This window comes from Rhinopithecus bieti, unplaced genomic scaffold, assembly GCF_001698545.2.
Source record: "Rhinopithecus bieti isolate Rb0 unplaced genomic scaffold, ASM169854v2 scaffold_11565, whole genome shotgun sequence".
Lineage (NCBI taxonomy): Eukaryota > Metazoa > Chordata > Mammalia > Primates > Cercopithecidae > Rhinopithecus > Rhinopithecus bieti.
This window is the reverse complement of record NW_016807049.1, coordinates 2,393,880-2,415,562: the sequence shown is the minus strand read 5'-3', so window position 1 is coordinate 2,415,562 and position 21,683 is coordinate 2,393,880. Positions and strand designations below refer to the sequence as shown.

Here is a 21,683-nt window from a genome sequence, read left to right as displayed (position 1 = left end):
TTTGCTTAGCCAGTCAAAAGCCCCATTTGTGTTTTCTGTCTCTTGTTTTTTTCTTTCCCCCTAATTCCACTTCGGGCATCTTTTCCTCAGTCTGGACCCCTTATTGCCCTTTATTACCTTATTACCATCTTGTTTTCCTTATTACCTTATTAGCTTAGTTATCTCAACATCTACAACTCTATCCAGAAAAAGAAGAGGCAGACTTTCTTGCTGTAGCTTCTTGCAAGAAAAAACAACTTAAACAAAACAACAACAAATATATTATTTTCTTCAAATTCCCAGCAAATATTTTCTACTGTACATTGACATTTACCCATTCTTTGGCCAATATCTGTGGTCAAGGTTATCATATAAACTCCCAAATCTTATACATTGAAAAGTGTTATTTTTTGCTTGCAAACTTCGAAATGGATACGACTGATTTTTAGATGATGTTTTTCCATGATGTGATTCAGGAACGTAGGTTCCATCTGTCTTATGCTCCAAAATCTTCAACATGTTTTAAAGTGGCCATACGTGTCTGTACCACTAGAAGGGGAAAAAACACAGATGACTGTGTGTAACTAGCTTTACAGGCCTCCGTGAAGTTCTTGCTGGTTCATTCTCTATCATCCCTGGGAGCTCCACGTCATTTATGGCCTGCTTCATATTCACGAATGTCCAGAGGCCCAAATGATTGTTTGAAGAATCAACATCAAAGGATTTTTTAGTCCTTTCAATATAATTTTATTGAAATACAGTTGGCTCTTGATCTGTTTGCATTTGGTTATTTCCTTATGTCCATACCCACATGCACATCCTTTTGTAGACATAGTTCTCAGATCTGTGTTATTCTTTGTTTTTTCTGCTCCAGGCTTCTGCCTCTCAACTCAAGGGCGATTAATTTGAAACAACTGTGGAAATGTAACAGTCTTCTTCTGATGTCGGCCACGAAGAGGAGTCAGTTGGCCCAAAGGAGGAGTCCCTCAATATTTGTTGATGTGAGTGCACCCATATCTACACCTATATCTATCTGTATCCATCTATAGCTATTATATATTTTTCCTCCCTGTATAAAATGCACATTCCACAAGGTAGAGATTTTTGATTATTTATTTTATTATTCTATCCCTAGAGCCTACTAGAATAGCTTTTCCATAGTGATGGGTGCACAGTAAATATTTAATGAGTGAATGAAGCAATCAATCCTATTCACTAACTTTTCACACACATCTTTTCTTTCCTAAGATTATACACACATATATAACATAACATGTCTACGTAGTGTGTGTGTACATATGTGTGTATATTTTTACATACATATCTTTATACACATACACACACATATATAAACATACGCCGCTGACCCTGAACAGTGTTGGGGGTGGGGCACCGACCTCCTGCCTAGTCAAAAATCCTTGTATAACTTTTGACTCTCCCGCAACTTAAGTATCTGTAGTCTACTGTTGACCAGAAGCCTTATTGATGTCATAGTCAATTAGCACATAATGTGTATGTTGTATGTGTTATATACTATATTCTTAAAATAAAGTAAGCCAGAGGAAAGAAAGTGTTAAGAAAATCATAAAAGAGTGAAAATCAGTTTCTAATTCATTAAGTGGAATGGGTCATCATAAAAGTCTTCATTCTCGTCATCTTCACATTGAGTAGGCTGAGGAGGAGGAGAAAGAAGAGGGGTTGGTCTTGTTGTCTTAAGCGTGGCAGAGATGGAAGAAAATCCATATATAAGTGCACCCACTCATTTCAAACCTGTGTTGTTAAAGGGTCAACTGTACATCTATAAACACATACATATGCGTGTGCGTGTGTGTGTGTATACATTTCCTACCCATTGGAAAGACTGCATTTTATATTTCACCATACCTCAATGTCAACATAGACTGAACTGATCTCATTACCATTTACCTAAAATGATTTTCTTTTTCTTGTTAATGATGCCAGAATCCACTCTCACGCAAGCAAAAAGCAGCTTTAGAATCATCTTTTACTGCTTCATCTTCCACAGTATATCAGTAATCAAGTATTGCTGATTCTCTTTCCAGAATACCCCAGATTATTAATCTTTTCCCTTTTTTACTGCTGCCCTTGCTATAATTGGCACCCTCATTCTCTCTGAAAAACAGGTTTTCAGCATGCCAATTAGGAAGCATTACATCTTTTCTATCTGCAGTTCCTCTTTGGTTCTTTGTCCAAAGTGGCATTCCTAAAGTGAATGTCCTTAGCCTGTGATGAGGTAGAGTCGCAGTTCTCTAACATCCCCCCACCCCCGACCCTTCCAATGGCACACTTGGAATCTGCAAAGACACTTCTCCACATTACAGCCATTCACTGCTGCTGTGATTCTCAAACAGTGCCATTTCTCTCTAAGGGAGCAAATCACCATACACTTGAGAACCGGATAAGACATATGTGATTTAAAAAAATTGGATAGTGGTGGTGCCTCTCCCCATTCCTCAAGAATTACTGTCCTTTTGGATAAACTGCACAGTTAGTCTAACATGTTAGAAGATGTTATCCATCATCGTTGGCTCATTCGTCAGCTATAGGCAGACTAAAGCCTGCATCTCCTCCAGCGTGCCCTACACTCTCGGCTTACCGTGGTGCCATATGAACTACTATCTGATCATGGTACCAGCTGGGCCATCTAATGAACTGCCTTTCCAGCTGACTCTCTGCCAACAACTATAGTCTCTGTGAAGATGGCCCAGTCCCAGGCTTTATGTAATATTATGTAATATTTCTTTTTTAGAAATTAGACCACTCTATTGCAATTTTCAGTATTGTTGTATGTTCTTTCTCTGACTAGGCTGAGTGTTTATGAAGACAGAAACTCTTTTACTTGCCTTAGTAATTCCCCTATTTATACACTATCAAGCATTAGCATTAGTAAATGACGAATGAAAGCTATATTTATATCTCATACCAATCTGCACTGTATGTTGGCCGATGTAGGGTCACTGCACCAGTAGCTCCTTTATGTCTGTGCCAATATGCTAACTACAAGGAGTGTCCATTCATCAATATACAATGTGTCAATGATCAATCTTTAGGGCACATAGACTCACCTTCTCAATATGGTGAAGGAAAGATGGCACCATTCTTTGACACATCCCATAGAGAGGTGGGCCTGTTCCCTTCCCATGAATGCAGTGGTATTGTTTGACTGATCGAACAATAGAATATAGTGGAATTTAGGGCATGCTAATTTCAAGAATCAAATCTTTAAAATCTGTTAGCTTCTGCTTCCTATTTATTCAAACATTCTCTCTCTAGGACCTCCTGAGATTCCATTTAAGAAGTCCAACTCTCCTGAGACTGTAATGTTGAGGAGGCCAAATGTAGATACTCCAGCCACAGACACAACTGAATGCAGTCTTCCAGCCATGCCTGCCAAGGGATGTGCACGAAGCCATTCTGGACTCTTCAGACCAGCCAGCTCATCAGCAGGTATTGTATTAATTAAAATCAAGTAGAACAGAAGCATAGCTTCAGCTAGTGTTTCCCAGATTTCATCCAGGAATTGTGAGCTTTAATAAAATGGTTGTTTTCAGCAGCTGTTTTAGAGGTAATTTGTTATACAGCCATAGCTAATCAGAAGACTTGATGTATCTCTCCTTTACTGTGGCTACTTCACTTCCAACTTGTTTGCATAGAGTTATTGATACTGGAAAGCAGGACGTATAATGGTCCTAAGAGAGGAATAAATTCTAAATTTGCCTTTGCAGGAACTTCTGCATTGGAATTTTCAAAGGTGGCAGAAAGTCCAGTCAGCCAGTAGATGAATACTACATTGGATGGTATAAGAAATCAAAGGAGTCTTAGATCTCTTAACTGTTATTAGTTTTGGCTTGGTTTGGCTTTCAGGAAAATTATAACAGTGCCCTTTCAGTAAGTTTGGCTGAAGGAAGACATTTTGTATTTTTTTGTGATCCAGATAGAAACAAGAAGATACAAGGCTGATCAGGTATTTGAGATGAAGAAGACAAGAGCCTGTTCTCTTTTGGAGAGTTGATAAATATTTGTGAATTTATGGCTATGTTGAGCAAAGTTGAAAGGATAGAATGATGAAAATCGATCCATAGCTAGGATCAATTTTAATAATTTCCATACCATCTATTGGTGTTTGAAATTGTTATGATTAAGAGAAATCATAAAAGATAACATTTTTAAAAATTGTCATAGAATAATTTACTTCATGTCTTTATTCAACATTGCTTCTTTATCAACATTTGCTAACCCAATAAATGTAAATGTTTTGGTAGTTTTATAAAAGATAAATACACAGTATTGAGCAAAACACAATTATTTCTGCCCTTAAAGGACTTATAGCTTAGTGAAGGAGATAGGAATTATACAAATAAGTGCACATATGACCATGCACACATAGTACTAACTTAAAGCTAAATTGCTATGAAAGACAAAAAACCCAAATGGAGAATATCTAAGAAGTTGGGAGGAGGGATTATTATGTTGTGAAGTTTTAGAAAGAGCTTCTCTGAGGAAAGTACTCAAGTTTGAACAGAGACCTGGAGGAGAATAGAATTTAATCAAATGAAAAGTAAAGTGAATGATGATGATTCCTTGCAGAAGAAATATGTGTGATGATCTGAAGGTATGAAGAGCTTAAGACACTGGAGGAATCCAAAAATGTCCAGTGTGAAGAGAACAGAGTGAGATCAGGCGACAGTAGTTCTGGATGAGGTGGGAGGGCAGGCAGGGACCAGATCTCTTAGGGCCCTGTAGACCATGGCAAGAATTTGATTATTGTAAGTGTAACAGACTCTATTGAAGAATTTTAAGAAGGGGATGCTTAAGTCCCGAGTTTCCTAATCTCTCTGGTAGCTACAAGGAGAATAGTTTGGATGAAGGTGAGTTAGCACATATTGTAATATTTATGTGAATTCACGATCTGACTCAGCAGGTCTGGAATAGGGTTCAAGAGTCTGCATTTCAGTAGGTGCCAGGTGATACTAATGCTGCTGGTCCTTGATCCACATTTGACGTAAGTGATGCAGGCAGCAGTAGAGAAATTTCCCCGAAGCCTTAACCTTCCTGTCTATTGCGACAAAAGCAGCTGTTTATCCGCTGAATATCTTTTCAGTAACCCCCTGAGTGAGTTGACCTTCTCCATGTTTTTGTTTCCGTATGTTAAGAGACTACTTACATTTTATCAAAAAATGAAAGAAATATAATTTTCTTCTCCTACGCAATTTCTTTCTTTCTTTCTTTCTTTCTTTCTTTCTTTCTTTCTTTCTTTCTTTCTTTCTTTCTTTCTTTCTTCCTTTCTTTCTTTCTTTCTTTCTTTTTTTTGGTGGGATGGAGAAAAATGCACCTCTTTTTGTTTGGTTTTGTTCTCACTGAATTCTAATTTTGGAATTAATGCTTAATGTTTTTTCTTGTTTTCTCCTGTATAAAAATATTCACTAACATTAATTCCCCCAACATGAGGATCTTTGCTTGGACATTGAAACAATTAAATTTAAAACCTCTGCAGGATAGATGTAATGATTGTATAATTCACATCCCACACAAAACGGATTTCCCATTATGAGAAATTGCTTCCTTAAAACACGACTTAAGTAGCATTATTAAATTAAAATGCATATTATGCAAATGTGAAATATTTGAAAAATGTCACTTAAGCCATCTATTTATCTTAAATATANGGTGGGATGGAGAAAATGCACCTCTTTTGTTTGGTTTTGTTCTCACTGAATTCTAATTTTGGAATTAATGCTTAATGTTTTTTCTTGTTTTCTCCTGTATAAAATATTCACTAACATTAATTCCCCAACATGAGGATCTTTGCTTGGACATTGAAACAATTAAATTTAAAACCTCTGCAGGATAGATGTAATGATTGTATAATTCACATCCCACACAAAACGGATTTCCCATTATGAGAAATTGCTTCCTTAAAACACGACTTAAGTAGCATTATTAAATTAAAATGCATATTATGCAAATGTGAAATATTTGAAAAATGTCACTTAAGCCATCTATTTATCTTAAATATATTTTGATTGTTAAAAATGTTAGCATATTAATAAGCAGCCGTCTATATAGAGGCCAAATGGGTCCACGTGAGGATTAAATGAAATAAGTAATGCTGTATAACAGCATTTAGAAAAGGATCAGTCTCATGGCACCTTTGTGTAATTAGATCCTGTTTTCATTACTGTAACGGTTTGAGTCTACGGTTGTAATTAAGATAATAAATCTAAATTTTACCTTGTAGTATTTGTTATAAGTAAAAAACCGCACTGGGGAAAAATATTTACTACAGTTAAAAAATATACTTTAATTATTATTGTATGATGCTTATTTTGGCAGCTTAATGGTATTTTCTTTCTAAATTAGTCCAGGACTAATAATTGCAAAGACTGATTTACTCACTGTCAAAAAAATAGAATGTCTGTAACACTTATTCAGAAACTTTGATAATATATACATTTTGCATTTCTTCTCTATCTGATTTTACTTTTGCTATGGAATCTAAAATACTGAAGAAAATCTCTCTGAGCCATGCGTATTTACCTGAAATAATCAGAGTGGAGTCATATTTTTGATGTACTGTAAGGGTGCCTTGTCCCCAGATATCTCCTACAATATCTGTTTGAATGCCATAATATCAGTTTCCCTGTGCTATCTGAAATTCCACCACTGACAGACATGTTAATTTTCCTCTTAACACCTAAAGGAGGTCGGTCAAATGGCAGACAGGAGGAGGTAAGAAAGGATTTGGTAATGAAGAAGAGGGACAAGGTAGGCCCGAGATCCTTGGTGAAGCTCCCTGGGCTGCTTGCAGGCAGTACCAGGCTGATGAATGCTTGGTGCTAGGAAAGGGAAGGTAGGGTTCCAGCACATTAGAAGAGACAGGGAGAGGATTAAGTGGTGCCAAAAATTACCTTCTCTTACAATTCAATTTTCCCTAGGACACTCTCCATTCTTACACAGACATTATTCATTTTCAGTTACAATGGTCTTTCTCTTTTCAGCACAGAGCAATTAGCAGCAGGGTCACAGCAGGGCCATGAGATGGTGAGAAGTGGCTATGGTGGTTTCCAAGTGGCATGCCCACGGTTATGGGGTTCAGGGCAAGAGATGATGTGGGAGGTGTAAAGACCTTCCCCCAGCAGTTTGCCTACCAGTGTCTGAGGGTGCAGAGCTCTGTGGTACGCAGCCCGCTGGCCTCGAGATAAAAGGCAGCCTGCTGGCCTTGATCATGTTAGTTAATGTAGTGAAGATGATGAAGAGAACCAGGTTTAACACTGTTAGAGAAGGTATTGACAAACAAGACTAACAAGAATCATGAAGTGTTGGATTAGAATTGGAAGTATTGATAGGAACTCATTGTGAAAGGTGTATACCTATAGATATTTAGGTGTGGAATTATTATTATTATTATTATTTTGAGATGGATTTTCACTCTTGTTGCCTAGGCTGGAGTGCAATGGCACGTTCTCGACTCACTGCAACCTCTGCCTCCCGGGTTCAAGTGATTCTCCTGCCTTAGCCTCCTGAGTAGCTGGGATTACAGGCACATGCCACCATGCCCAGTTAATTTTGTATTTGTAGTAGAGACAGGGTTTCTCCATGTTGGTCAGGCTGGTCCTGAACTCCTGACCTCAGGTGATCTGCCTGCCTCGACCTCCCAGAGTGCTGGGATTACAGGCATGAGCCAACACGCCTGGCCTAGGTGTGGAATTGTTAAAGATATATGTATGGATGTGTGCATAAGTCTGTGCATGGCGATATACCCATGTTTTCTGGCTCTGTCCACTCAATAGGTCTAGAAGCATTGACACTGTAGAAGCAATGAGCACAGTAAACACAGAGCACATTGTACACTGAAGGAACTAGGGCTCTTTGGAGAAATTGTTGATTAGTTGGCTAGGGCATGGAAAATTCAAAATAAGCTTGGAATATCTTATTGTGCCAGAAAGTAAGAAAATACTGAAAAAATGATAGAAACATGTCATGACATCTGAGCCACTTTGAAGGCCCCCACTGGCCAAATTTGGGATAACTGGAATCTCCAAATAGGTAATAATAGTGATGGGATATAATCTATTGAATAAAATAGAAATCTATAGGTCTATACTTGTATAACTAAATGAATGAATCAGTAAATAACTGGAGGAAAAGAAAAGATCTTCCTTATGGTAGAATGCTACTAATCAGTGTAAAAAAAAAAATGATGAAATGGAAAAACACCTCTTACCCACCATCATTGTGGTAATTGATTCTGGAGAGAGTTGTCAATACAGGCCAAGGCTGGTGGGTGGAGGTTAGATGAGGAACAGGATATTAACATAATCCTGGACTATCTCCCTATAAAATTGAATGTATCAGTTACCACGAGGAAAAATGTGACATTGTGGAGAAACCTAATTAAAAAAAAAAAAAAAAGCCAACTGATTTAAAGTTAACTACTTCACTGGCAGGTTATGTGAACATCAAGTGCCCCAATGTGCAGCTTGGAGAAAAGTGCACAATTTCTGTGTTGTTGCTTTTCAACCAAGAAAGCATGACCTGAGTCTAGTAATTAGGAAACCTCAGGTCAAGTTCCAGTTCATCCAATAATGTTTAAAAACTGTGACTCTCAAGAAGAATATAGAAAGATGCAGGAAATCTTCCAGTTAGAGGAAAACCGAAGAGGTGAGAAAATTAAATGCAATGTGTACTCTTTTTTCTTTTTCTTGTTTTGAGGTGGAGTCTCACTCTGTTGCCCAGGCTGGAGTGCAGTGGCACAATCTCGGCTCACTGAAGTCTCCACCTCCCTGGTTCACGGGATTCTCCTGCTTCAGCCTCCCAGGTAGCTGGAATCACAGGCATGCACCATCATGCCTGGCTAAATTTTTTTTTTTTTTTTTTTGTATTTTCAGTAGAGACGGGGTTTTGCCATGTTTGCCAGGCTGGTCTTGAACTCCTGATGTCAGGTGATGCTCCCACCTCAGCCTTCCAAAGTACTGGGATTACAGGCGTGAGCCACTGTGCCCAGCTGCAATGTGTACTCTTGAATGGAATCCTGGAACCGGACAGAATAAAAAGATCTCACTGGAAGAACTGGTGAAATTTAAATGGCCTTTATGTGTTGGAAGGTAGTGTGGTATCAATTATGATTTCCTAGCTTTAGGGGTTGTCTGGTGAGGGTAATGGGACACCAGGACTACAAGTTGCTCAAATTATTTTTTTAAAATGCTGATGGCACACAATTTACCCATGTAACAAACCTGCACATGCAGTCCCTGAACCTAAAATAAAAGTTGAAAGAAAGAAAAAAGTAGTAATGGACACACACACACAGAGTAGTGTGTGAAAGACAGAGTTAACACCTGGGAAATTCTTTGTACAATCTATTTAAAACAAGGTGCTATTGACTGAGACCTATATGTGCAATCGTGACTTGAAAATCTAACTGAGGATCAATAGTCGTTACTGCATTTCAGCACAATCTGTACGTATTTTTGTTAGCGTTTGCGCTATTCTCTGGAATGCCCATCCTAATTTCTGACTCAGTTTTTAAATTAGACCTGAAGCCTTCTTGACAATGTGGCTATATTTCTTGAGGTTGTGATCCACCAGACTCTGGCCTTTCCCAGCCATACACAGGCCAAAGTGTGTGAAGTTGTTTCTGTGGACTTGTACTGGTATATTCCTGACTTCATGGCTGGTAATTGCTACATTACAGCTGTAAAAGATTTGCTGGGTTGAAATTGAATGTTAAAGCTGGAAGAAAATCTAGGAGATGTTGCAATCTAACCCCTTCATTTTTTGCTGAGCATCCTGGGCCCCAGAGAGTCAAGTAATAATCCTAACACAGGCATATCTCGTTTTATTGCTCTTTATTGCACTTTGCAGATACTGTGTTTTTAACACATTGAAGGTTTGTGGCAATCCTGCGTCCAGCAAGTCTATTGGAGTCATTTTTTTTTTTTCAAACAGCATGTCCTCGCTTTCTGTCTTTGTGTAACATTTTGTTAATTTTCATAATATTTTAAACTTTTAAAAAAATATTCTTATACCAGTTGTGGTGATCTGTGATCTGTGATTTTTGATGTTACTCTTGTAATCGTTTTGGGGTACCACGAACCACACTTGTATAAGATGGCAAACTTAAGCAATGAATGTTGTACATGTTCTGACTGCTCCACCAATCTGTTCCCCATCTCTCTCACTTTTCTCAGGCCTTCCTATTCCCTGAGACACAACAATAGTAAAATGAGGCCAGGTAATAATCCTACAATGGCCTCTAAGTGTTCAGACAAAAAGAAGAGTCACACATCTCTCATTTTAAATCTAAAGCTAGAAGTGGTTAAGTTTGGTGAGAAAGGCATGTCAAAAATACAGATAGGCTGAAAACTAGGCTGCTTGAGTTAAATGGTTAGCAAAGTGATGAATGCAAAGGAAAAGTTCCTGCAGGAAATTAAACATGCCACTCCAGCAAACACACAAATGATAAGAAAGTGAAAGAACCTTATTGCTGACATGGAGAAAGTTTTAGTGGACTGAATAGAAGAGTAAATCTGCTCCTACATTTCCTTGAGCCAAAGCCTCATCCAGAGCAAAGCCTTACCTGTCTTCAATTACATAAAGGCTGAGAGAGGCAAGAAAGCTTCAGAAGAAAAGTTTGAAGCTAGCAGTGGTTGATTAATGAACTTTAGAGAAAGAAGCTATAACATAAATGTGCAAGGTGAAGCAGCAAATGCTGATGGAGAAGCTACAGCAAGTGATCCAGAAGTTCTAGATAAGAGAATTAATGAAGGTGGTGATGCTAAAAGACACATTTTCCAAGCAGATGCAACAGCCTTCTATTTTAGGATACCATCTAGGACTTTCATAACTAGAGAGAAGAAGTCGATGCCTGGCTTCAAAGCTTCAAAGCTTCAAAGGACAGGCTGACTCTTTTTAGCAGATGCTGCAACTGGTGACTTTAAGTTGAAGCCATACTCATTTCCATTCTGAAAATACTAAGGACCGTAAGAATTATGCTAAATACTCTGTCTTTGCGCTATCAGTGGAACAATAAATCCTGGATTATATCACATCTGTTTATTGCAGAGTTTACTGAATATTTTTAGCCCACTGTTAAGACCTACTGCTCAGAAAAAAAAGATTTATTTCAAAATGTTACTGCTAGTTGACAATGTGTCTAGTCACCCAAGAGCCCTCATGGATGTGTACAAAGAGATTAATGTGGTTTTCATGACTGCTAACACCACATCCATTCTGCAGCCCACGAGTTTGGGAGTCATTTTGACTTCCAAGTCTTATTATTTAAAAAATGTATTTTGTAAGGCTATAGCTGCCATAGATAGCAATTTCTCTAATGGATCTGGGCAAAGTAAATTGAAAACCTTCTGGATTTGAGACCAGCCAGCCTGGTCAACATAGTGAAACCTGGTTTCTACAGAAAAAGAAAAAAAAAAAAAAGTAGCTAAACATGGTGGAAAGGAGTTGCCATTCCAGATACTATTAAGAACATGTGAGGCCAGGTGCGGTGGCTCATGCCTGTAATCGCAGCACTTTGGGAGGCTGAGGCAGGCGGATCACAAGGTCAGAAGATCAAGACCATCCTGGCTAACATGGTGAAACCCCGTCTCTACTAAAAATACAAAAAATTAGCCAGGTTTGGTGGCGGGTGCCTGTAGTCCCAGCTACTTGGGAGACTGAGGCAGGAGAATGGCGTGAACCTGGGAGGCGGAGCTTGCAGTGAGCTGAGATCATGCCACTGCACTCCAGCCTGGGCGACAGAGCGAGACTCTGTCTAAAGAAAAAAAAAAAAAAGAACATTTGAACATTTGAGATCCACAGGAGAAGATCAAAATATCAACATTAACAGGAGTTTGGAAGAAGTTGGCTCCAGCCCTCATGGATGACTGAGGAGTTCAAGACTTCAGTGGGAGAAGTCACTGCAGATGTGGTGCAAATAACAAGAGAACTAGGATTAGAAGTAGAGCCTGAAGATGTGCCTGAACTGCTGCAATCTTATAAGAGAACTTAAACAGTTGAGTTGTTTCTTATGGATAAGCACAAACAAAAGTGGTTTCTTGAGATGGAATCTACTCCTGTGGTCATTGTTGAAATGACCACAAAGGCTTTAGAATATTACATAAAATAATTTGAGGAAGCAGCAGCAGGGTTGGAGAGGACTGACTACAATTCTGAAAGAAGTTCTACTTTGGGTGAAATGCTAGCCAACAGCATCGCATGCTACAGAGAAATCTTTGTGAAAGGTAGAGTCAATCGATATGGAAAACTTCATATTTGTTTTATTTTAAAAGTTGGCAGAGTCACCCTCAACTTCAGTAAACACCACCCTGATTAGACAGCAGCCATCAACATTGAGGCAAGACTACCCTCCACCAGAAAAATTATTACGGCTCACTGAAGGCTGAGATGACTATGAGCATTTTTTAGCAATTAAGTAGTTTTTAAAGTATATACATTGTTTTGCCCCGTAAGACATAATGCTACTGCACATTTAATAGACGATATTCTAGGATAAACATACCTTTTCTATGCACTGGGAAACCAATAAATCTGTGTGATTTCCCTCATTGTGCTATTTGTTGTATTGTGGCAATTTGGAACTGAACCTACAATATCTGTGAAGTATACCTATATGTAACTAGTGGCTGAATCATTGTGGGTACTCTGATCCCTGACTTCCAATCCAGTGCTCCTCAACAGCTGCTGTATAGTAATCCTGCTTTTGGTTCATAGGTGCATGATGTGATTAGGTGCATAATATAAGTTCCACATGGTCAGGGATTTTTGTTTTGTTGACTAATGTATGCCATGTGCACAGAACTAGGTATGGCACATAATATGTGCACAATAAATACTTATCAGTTTGTAAATCAGATTTATTTCACATACTGATGTCTAAACTAATCACTGGCAAAGAAAACAGAATTGCCCTGATTGATCTAGACAAGTTATTCCCACAGTGTAGTTCCCAGATTAGCAGCATCAACATTACTTGGGAACTGGTTAGAAGTGTCCATCCTTTAGCCTCACCAGACACCTATTGAATTACAGCCTCTGGGTCTGGGGCTCTACTATCTGTGTTTTAACAGGTTATCTGGGTGATTCTAATGCAGGCTGAAAGCACTGGTTTCAGATTGAGCCCTAACAGCAATGTGAACAAAACCAGAGGCAACTGGGGAGCCGTCAACAGTGAGTGCCACCGGGATTTCCATATTTTAACATTTGTAGCTAAGAATGATACTCTATTAGAAGGCAGAGAGTCATGCTCCATGAAAAAGGAATTGAGGAACATCTTTCAGGGTTGGGGCTCTGAGGAGAGGCCTTGGCTGCTCCCACTGCAGTAGTTGCTGTAGAATAGCTGGTGCTGAGACCCACCAACCCTTTTCTCTCCCCACTTCAGTTTATCGCACACTACAGTGTGCCCAGCCTCTGCTTTGACTCCAACAGGAGAGAAAGTCTATTGCATCCCTGAATTAATCATTTCATATTGCTGAGCCCATTTTCTCATTTGTGAAATGAGAAGTTTGGATTAAATGATTTTGAGTTTCTGGAAGTGTTTATAGTTTGCACCTGTATAACTTCAGGGCAATACGGAGAGGAGGCTGCATGTAAGCACTCCTATTTGAACTTGACTCTACATTTTAATCAGAGATGGAGACACAGCCCAGGCTTTCTTTTGGAATATAAATGTGGTGTTATTAGTTTGTTTAAATCTATTCTATCAATACAACAATTATGTCTGAGAGTCCATCATTGTCCGTCATTTTGCTATCTGAAGACACTAGGTAAAAGAGTCTGCTTTCCTGAAGGAACACCTAGTCTAAAAGGAAATTATGTAAGTAAATTGAAGTGTGATAAGAGGGTAAAATTCTTAGCAGAAAAGGACAAAGCAAACCTAAACAGAAGCTACACTACAAGGAAGGCATGTCACTTGAGTGTTGTTTATTAAGGAATGTCAATAATCACTGATATTTGAACAACATTGGGGATATTTAGCTTGATATTTGAACAACGTTAGGGATAATTCAGTGAAGGCAGAAAGTTGTTAAACTTTCTTCTGAAATCAGAATGACTTCAAATAGTGTTGCAATTATTTTTCACTCTTTCTGATGCTCCGATTCATTGACTTAAAAGATTTCCACTATTTCTCTTATTCTATTAATAGGAACAAAACAATACTGATAAATGGACTTTAGGTGAACAAGCAACTTCAAATCACTGTGACGGTTATGCCCATTATGGAAAAATCAAAGGGCAGGAGGCTCAGAACAGGACAATGTCAATGGTGTTTCCTTGCTCTCCAGGCACAATATTAGAAGAGCAATGGGTTTAGGGAGATGGCCAGATGGTTGTCAGGCTGTTTCCTGTGCTATGGTGAATTGCCCCATTAATCACATGTTTAAGCATATTTTTGTCAAACATGTCTTTCTCTTTTATTTATTCAGCAATACTGAGAAGCCATAGTCACTTATAAAAAGGAGTAGTCGGTATAAATCTAATTCTCTGTTTACTAGCCAGTCAAGAATCCTCATTATTTTAGAAATTTCAGTATATCAAAAACTTAATTTAGCTTGGGCAACATAGCAAAAACCCATCTCCACACCAATTTTTTTTTTTTTATTAGCCATGCACGGTGGTGCACCTCTGGATTCCCAGCTACTTTAGAGGCTGAGGAAGGAGGATTGCTTGAGTCTAAAAGTTTGAGGCTGCAGTGAACTGTGGTCAGGTCACTGCACTTCAGTCTGGGTAACAGAGCAAGATCCTGCCTCAAAAAAAAAAAAAGAAAAAGATAAAACAACTAAACTAAATTAAAAAAAAAAACAACCAAACTAACAGAAAACAAAATGGAATGGAAATTATCCATTTATCTGTATCATGAATGCACATCTAAGTAAAATACCTAGTTTATTTGATCTCAGATGAAAGTATATTCATTGATTGAGGTAATGTTCAAGTGATAAGGAATATGACTGGTTATTAGTAAAACAAAGGGAATTAAGGGGATGTCTTTGATGAGCCAAACACTTGCTATAATCAGATAAAATTTTAAGCATTCTTTCAGGAAAATAACTGTGAACCATTGGCCGAAGGATGTTTATTGGCACAGCTTGAGTATTGCTTCGAGGGACAGTGATGTGGGAAAACCAAGGGACACCAAAGGCAAATGGTTAGAAATAAAACCCTCCACTTCCTTAGAATAAAATTCCTGGCCGGGCGCGGTGGCTCAAGCCTGTAATCCCAGCACTTTAGGAGTCCGAGGCGGGTGGATCACGAGGTCAGGAGATCGAGACCATCCTCGCTAACACAGTGAAACCCCATCTCTACTAAAAATACAAAAAATTAGCTGGGCATGGTGGCAGGCGCCTGTAGTCCCAGCTACTCGGGAGGCTCAGGCAGGAGAATGTCGTGAACCCGGGAGGCGGAGCTTGCAGTGAGCTGACATCGCGCCACTGCACTCCAGCCTGGGGGACAGAGCGAGACTCCGTCTCAAAAAATAAATAAATAAATAAATAAAATTCCTATTCCTCATTCCTTTGTAAAGTTTGCCACAGGATTCCGACTCCGATTTCCAAGAGGTTATGCTACTGGGCTGCTATGGGGAGTCGGTCCCAAGGTTAGGACTTCTGAGGTGACTAGAGTTGGCAGGAATGTCTGTGGAATGTCTGTGGCACCTGAAGCTGACTTTACCTCTTCCCATTTAGACCAGCTGTTTGATCCCACGTGGAAAGCTTTCCTTATTCTTTTCCATTTGAAAAAGTTCTGTACCTTCTGAATGGACTCTAGTGAATTACACCAGGATCTAGGGAGACTTTGTAGGGAAAAATCCTGTGCCAGTGCTCCAAGGCAGAGGGAACTATGTTCAAATGAAATCTTGATGCGCACCTACATACATACACGCACACACTCTCCCACGCCTTCCTGGTGAACACTCCTTGCAAATGCCCCTGCACTTGTTGGTCCTTATTGGCCTGTTGGATAATGTTTATTAATTACTCTATTAAGGTCACAAAAGGTATTGATGACATCACTAAGGGACTGAAAGTCAATTCAAACCACTTACTCATTTTATGACTACAGTAACCGTAAAGCCATTTATTAACACAGCAAAATTGAGAATACATTTTTAATTCCAAGTGTAATGATATTTTGTCTAGAGGACATTGATTCTGTTTCACCATGCTGCTTCTGTAAATGGAAGGAAAACAAAATTATGATTCGAGTTACTGAGATATTGAAAAATCATTTGTATTCCTTTTTATTAGTTGGACTGACACCTGGTGAATAAGATAAGCACATGTTATTTAGGGGAGCTCTGCACAGAGGGAAGGCAAAATCCTCATTAACCATCTGTCAAGGCTTTAAAATTGTAACATCACAGGGGGCAAAATTTGATTTTACTAATGATGCAGGACCTACTTTAGCTGAGATAAATAACAAACTTTGTAACATGGAAAAGAGCTGTGTATTTCTTACTTAAAGGGCTTTTGAAAGGGTTACAGTTACAGGTAGTTCAAGAATGTTGACAAGGGAGGTTGGCATAGCTGAACATTTGAGACCTGTCAAAGTTAACAGATTCACAGCGTGACACGCTGGGACTGAAAGGAGGTGAAAATGTCTTCAATGGATGTGTTGTCTTTTTTTCTCTCTATCAGTTGACTGGGCTTTGCACAGGGTATAAATAAGTATGCTGTGCGCAGCCTGTCACAGTCTGATGCCTCACATTGAATGTGATCTGTGTTTTATATTTGAAACTTTCCCAACAACTCCTTTTATTCTTTATCTTAAGTGTGCTGGATATTGATATAAGGTCTTAGAGGCCCAACCTGAGCTTTAAAGTTGAAGTTCTCTCCTCCAAGAAGAACTTTTGGGAGATTAACCAGTTAGGCACCTCTTATAAGAGGCACAGGAAACATGGCGATAAGATTCTGAAGAAAATTTAATGAAGGATGATTTACAGAAGCATGTGCAGGACTTAGAAAATCAACAGGAGATGCTGAGGTATCCAGAGACTCGTGAGTGTGGAAACTAAGGAGCCGTGTTCACTGCTAAGACCCCATGAGGTGGAAGCTGGAACTATGGAGAAGTGGCTGCCCTACTAGGAATATGAGTCATAGAAATACAGGCCTTTCCAGACCCTGATGCCAGAATAGGGAAAGAGCTGGGGGAGAAAACCCAGACTCTTGTGTTTGCCACTTTCTAGTCTCTTGCTGACTTAGAAGCAAGAAGGGAAGGTAGCCTGGGTGACGAAATCCAAAGGGGTGTCCCAAGAACATGGTGGGTAGAAACCTGGAGAGAACACGAAGAGGTGATGTGCCAAAGAAGGATGAAAAGTGTATTAGTCTGTTCTCATGCTGCTGATAAAGACATACCCAAGACTGGGTAATTTATTAAGGAAAGAGGTTTAATTGACTCACAGTTCCACAAGATGGGAGAGTCCTCGTAATCATGGTGAAAAGTGAAGGAGCAGCAGAGTGACATCTTACATGGTGGCAGGCAAGAGAGCTTGCCCAGGGGAACTCCCATTTATAAAACCATCCCATCTTGTAAGACTTATTCACTATCAAAAGAACAGCATGGGGCCAGGCACAGTGGTTCATGCCTGTAATCCCAGCCCTTTGGGAGGCTGAGGTGGGCGGATTGCTTGAGGACAGAAGTTCAAGACCGACCTGGTCAGCATGGTGAAACCCCATCTCTACTAAAGAATGCAAAAAATTAGCTGGGCATGGTGGCATGCACCTGTAGTCCCAGCTATTTGGGAGGCTGAGGCACAAGAATTGCTTGAACCTTGGAGGTGGCGGTTGCAGTTAGCCAAGATTGTAGCACTGTACTCCAGCCTGGGTGACAGAGCAAGACTCTGTCTCAAAAAAAAAAAAAAAAAAAAACCGGCATGGGAAAGATCCACCTCCATGATTCAGTTACGTCCCACCAGGTTCCTCCCACAACGTATAGGAATTATGGGAGCTATAATTCTATAATTCAAGATGAGATTTCAGTGAGGACACAGCCAAACCATATCAATAAGCACAGTGGATATGATTAAATGAAAAATAAAATGGTATAAACAATTCAGCCTCCTTGCAGATGTTGTTCTGAAGAAATAAGTAGTATAGTTTGAATGTTTGTCCCCTCAAAATTTCATGTTGAAATGTAATTCCCAGTGTTGGAGGTGGGGCCTGGTGTGAGGTGTTTGGATCATGAGGGTGGATCTCTCATGAAAGGCTTGTTGTCCTTCCCGCCCTAATGAGTTTATGCAAGACCTGGTTGTTTACAAAGGAACCTGGCACTTCCCATGCTCTCTCTGGCTCCCTCTCTGTCTTGTTCCTGCTCTCTCCATGTGATGTACCTGCTCCCCCTTCACCTTCTGCCATATATAATAAGCTTCCTGAGTCCCTCACCAGGAGCAAGTGCAGAACCACGAACCAAATAACCCTCTTTTCTTTATAAATTATCCAGTCTCAGGCATTTCTTGATAGCAACACAAAAATGTACTAACACAAAAAATCGATACTGAAGCGCAGAACACTGCTACAAAGAAACCCGAAATAAAGAAGTGGCTTTGGAACTGGGCAACAGGTAGAGGTTGGAAAAGTTTGAAGGGCTCAGAAGACCGGAACATAAGGGAAAGTTTAGAACTTCATAGAGACTTGTTAAATGGTTATGACCAAAATGCTAATAGAAATCTGGACAGTGAAAGCTAGGGTGATGAGATTTCCGATGGAAATTAGAAAGTTATTGGGAGGTAGAGCAAAGGTCTCGGCTGTGTTATGTCCATGCCGTAGGGATCTGAGAAAGTTTGGACTTAAGAGGAATCACTTGCGGTATCTGTTGGAAGAAATTTCTAAGCAGCAAAATGGTTAAGAGGTGGTGTGTGGTTGCTTCTAACAACCTATGATCAGATATGGAGCAAAGAAATAAAGTTGGAATTTAAGTTATTTAGTATCATGTTTAAATTTGGCTCAGGCCACTGCAAGCCATAAGCCTTGGCAGCTCCCAAGAGGTGTTAAGTCTGTGGTTGCATGAAATACAAATGTGAAGGGGGCTTAGCAGCCTCCACTTAGATTTCACAGGATATATGGGAAAGTCTACATGATCAGACAGAAGCCTGCTGCAGGAGCAGAGGCCTCACAGAGACCCTCTACTAGGGCAGTGCCAAGGGGAAATGTGGGGTTGGAGCTCCCACAGGGTCCTCACTGGAGCACTGCCTACTGGAACTGTAGGATGAAGGCCACCATTCTCCAGACCCCAGAATGGTAGATCCATCAACCGATTGCACCCTGCATCTGAAAAAGGTTCAGGCACTCAACTCCAAGCCATGAGAGCAGCCACAGGGGCTGCACTCTGCAAAGCCACAGGGGAAAAGCTACCCAAGGCCTTGGGAGCCCACTCCTTGCACCGGTGTACCCTGGATGTGGGACATGGAGTCCAGGATTACTTTGGAGCTTTAACATTTAATGTCTGCCCTGCTGAATTTTGGACTTGCATGGGGCCATTCTCCCTCTTGAAATGGGAATGTCTACCCAATGCCTGGACCACTATTGTATCTTAGAAGTAAATAACTTGTTTGGATTTTATACTAATAGGTGGATTTGAGTGATGCCGGAATGAGTTAAGACTTTTGAGGACTATTGGGAAGAGATTTTTGTATTTATGCAATGTATTTTTACAAATGTTTGCAACATTTTTGCAATGTTCTTCTCATGAGAACATTGCAAAAGTTCTCATAAAGTCAAAAGGATCAGTTGAGAAGAACTGATCCTTCTAACAGTTGAGAAGAACTAGACCCACATGGTAAAAAGGACTACCTATACTGGTTGTAACAGTTCATCTACTTTTCTATCTCATGAGAGAAACACGAGATTTTAGGGGATTGAGGGATGGAATAATACAATTTGGTAGCTATTTTTTGCCCTTCAAATCTCATGTTGAAATGTGATTCCCAATGTTGGAGGTAGAGCTTGGTAGGAGATGTTTGGATTATGAAGGTGGATCCCTCACAAATGGCTTGGTACCCTCCCTGCCCTAATGAATTCATGCAAGATCTGGCTGTTTTAAAAGACTAGCACCTCCCCTGCTCTCTCTCTTGATCCCTCCCTCTCTTGCTCCTACTCTCACCATATGATATGCCTGCTCCTTCTGTGTCTTCCACCATGACTGGACACTTCCCAAGGCCCTCACCAGGAGCAGATGTCAGTGCCATGCTTCCTATACCACCTGCAGAACCATGAGCCAATTAAACCTCTTTTCTTTATAAATGACACAATCTCTGGTATTCGTTTATAGGAACACAAAAACAGACTAATACAATGAGCTTGCTAGATCAGGGCATAGTGTATGTCACTTGAGGCCCTTCTTTTTGGCTTCATGTGAAGAGATTATTTTCACTTTGCAGTTTATAAAGTCAAAAGGATCAGTTGAGAAGAACTAGACCCACATGGTAAAAAAGGACTACCTATACTGGTTGTAACAGTTCATCTACTTTTCTATCTTCCCATTTCTATCAACCACAAATACAAAAGGTTTAATCTAGAGAATTGACGCAAGTGGCAAATCATTGTGGGGGAATAGAAGTGCTTTTGAGGAATCTCAGTTAATTGCTGAAGTTAGTTTGGAAAGGAGAGGGGAAACAATGTGAAGACCCTTGAATATACATGAAGGCCCAGGGCTCATGCTTAGTGATTTGAGTACCAGGCTGATTGGAAGATTAACTCAGACCTCTTCAGTTGGTAGGGCTAAGGTGGTTCCTGGCCTGGTCAGGATTGGTTTAGCACCAGGGCAAGGTTAAGCCTGGAGCTGAAAGTCACCAGTTACCAGAGCTGCAAATTTTTAAATGTACTACCGTCAACCGTAAGAATATCTCTTTTTACAAAACATAAGTACTGTCTAAAATGGAAAGGGGGGCTTTACATTAAATTAGTCCTGTGACATTCTCAATTCAAAACATTAAAACATCTTAAGCATATTTAAGTAAATTTTCTTATACTGACCTATGAAGATAAAAGATAACAATTTCATTAATATACCTAAAAGAGAATGCCATATGATTTTTGACCTAGACTACGTGTCTAGTATTTAAATAATTTGTTCTTGGAGAGTCTAGATACCAATGTTTCAATTTTAATATTATATTTTATATTAGAATACTTGTTAAGTCAGAAAGTGCAACATTAAAAAAGATACTATCATTTAATTGAAATATTCTGGTTCCTAGCAAAGTATGACAAATCCAACTCAAATTAATTATACCAACAATGAGACATTGCTGAATGTGAGTTCTGTCTCCTTGTGCTCTAAATTAGATCAGTAGAACAAAATAACTCTTTTGTTTTGTAAACAAAAGGATGCAAATTGGCATAATTGAAAAAAAAACAGAATGTAGAAGGTACATATGTCCTTTTATTGAAATTAATTAACAGATGTGTAATAAAAGTTAAATAAAATTTTATTTCTTACAATAACATCTCTTTCTTAAGACACACATCCAAATATCAGATTTTTTTGTGAAATGCTTATTTGTTTAGAATTGCTACATATGTTTATACTGTTTTATATTTTTATTAATTCAGGCATCATAGAGTTTGCTAAGTCTGTATTTCTTCTCCTTACTTTACCTATTCTAGGAAATCATCATGTATGCATAAATTCTAAAAATTTTAACATTTTAAAAGACATATTTTGCTACCCATTCT

At 39.3% G+C, this 21,683-nt stretch overlaps 1 long non-coding RNA gene across 2 annotated transcripts in view; it reads left to right on the top strand.

Annotated features, from left to right (window-relative positions):
• Positions 1-21,683, top strand: part of LOC108534420 (uncharacterized) — a 226,256-nt gene that overhangs the window by 54,068 nt on the left and 150,505 nt on the right. For both annotated transcript variants that reach the window (XR_001886968.1, XR_001886969.1), the window contains exons 2-3: positions 854-980; positions 3,274-3,447. This is a non-coding gene — a long non-coding RNA (uncharacterized LOC108534420). The remainder of the gene's footprint in view (positions 1-853; positions 981-3,273; positions 3,448-21,683) is intronic.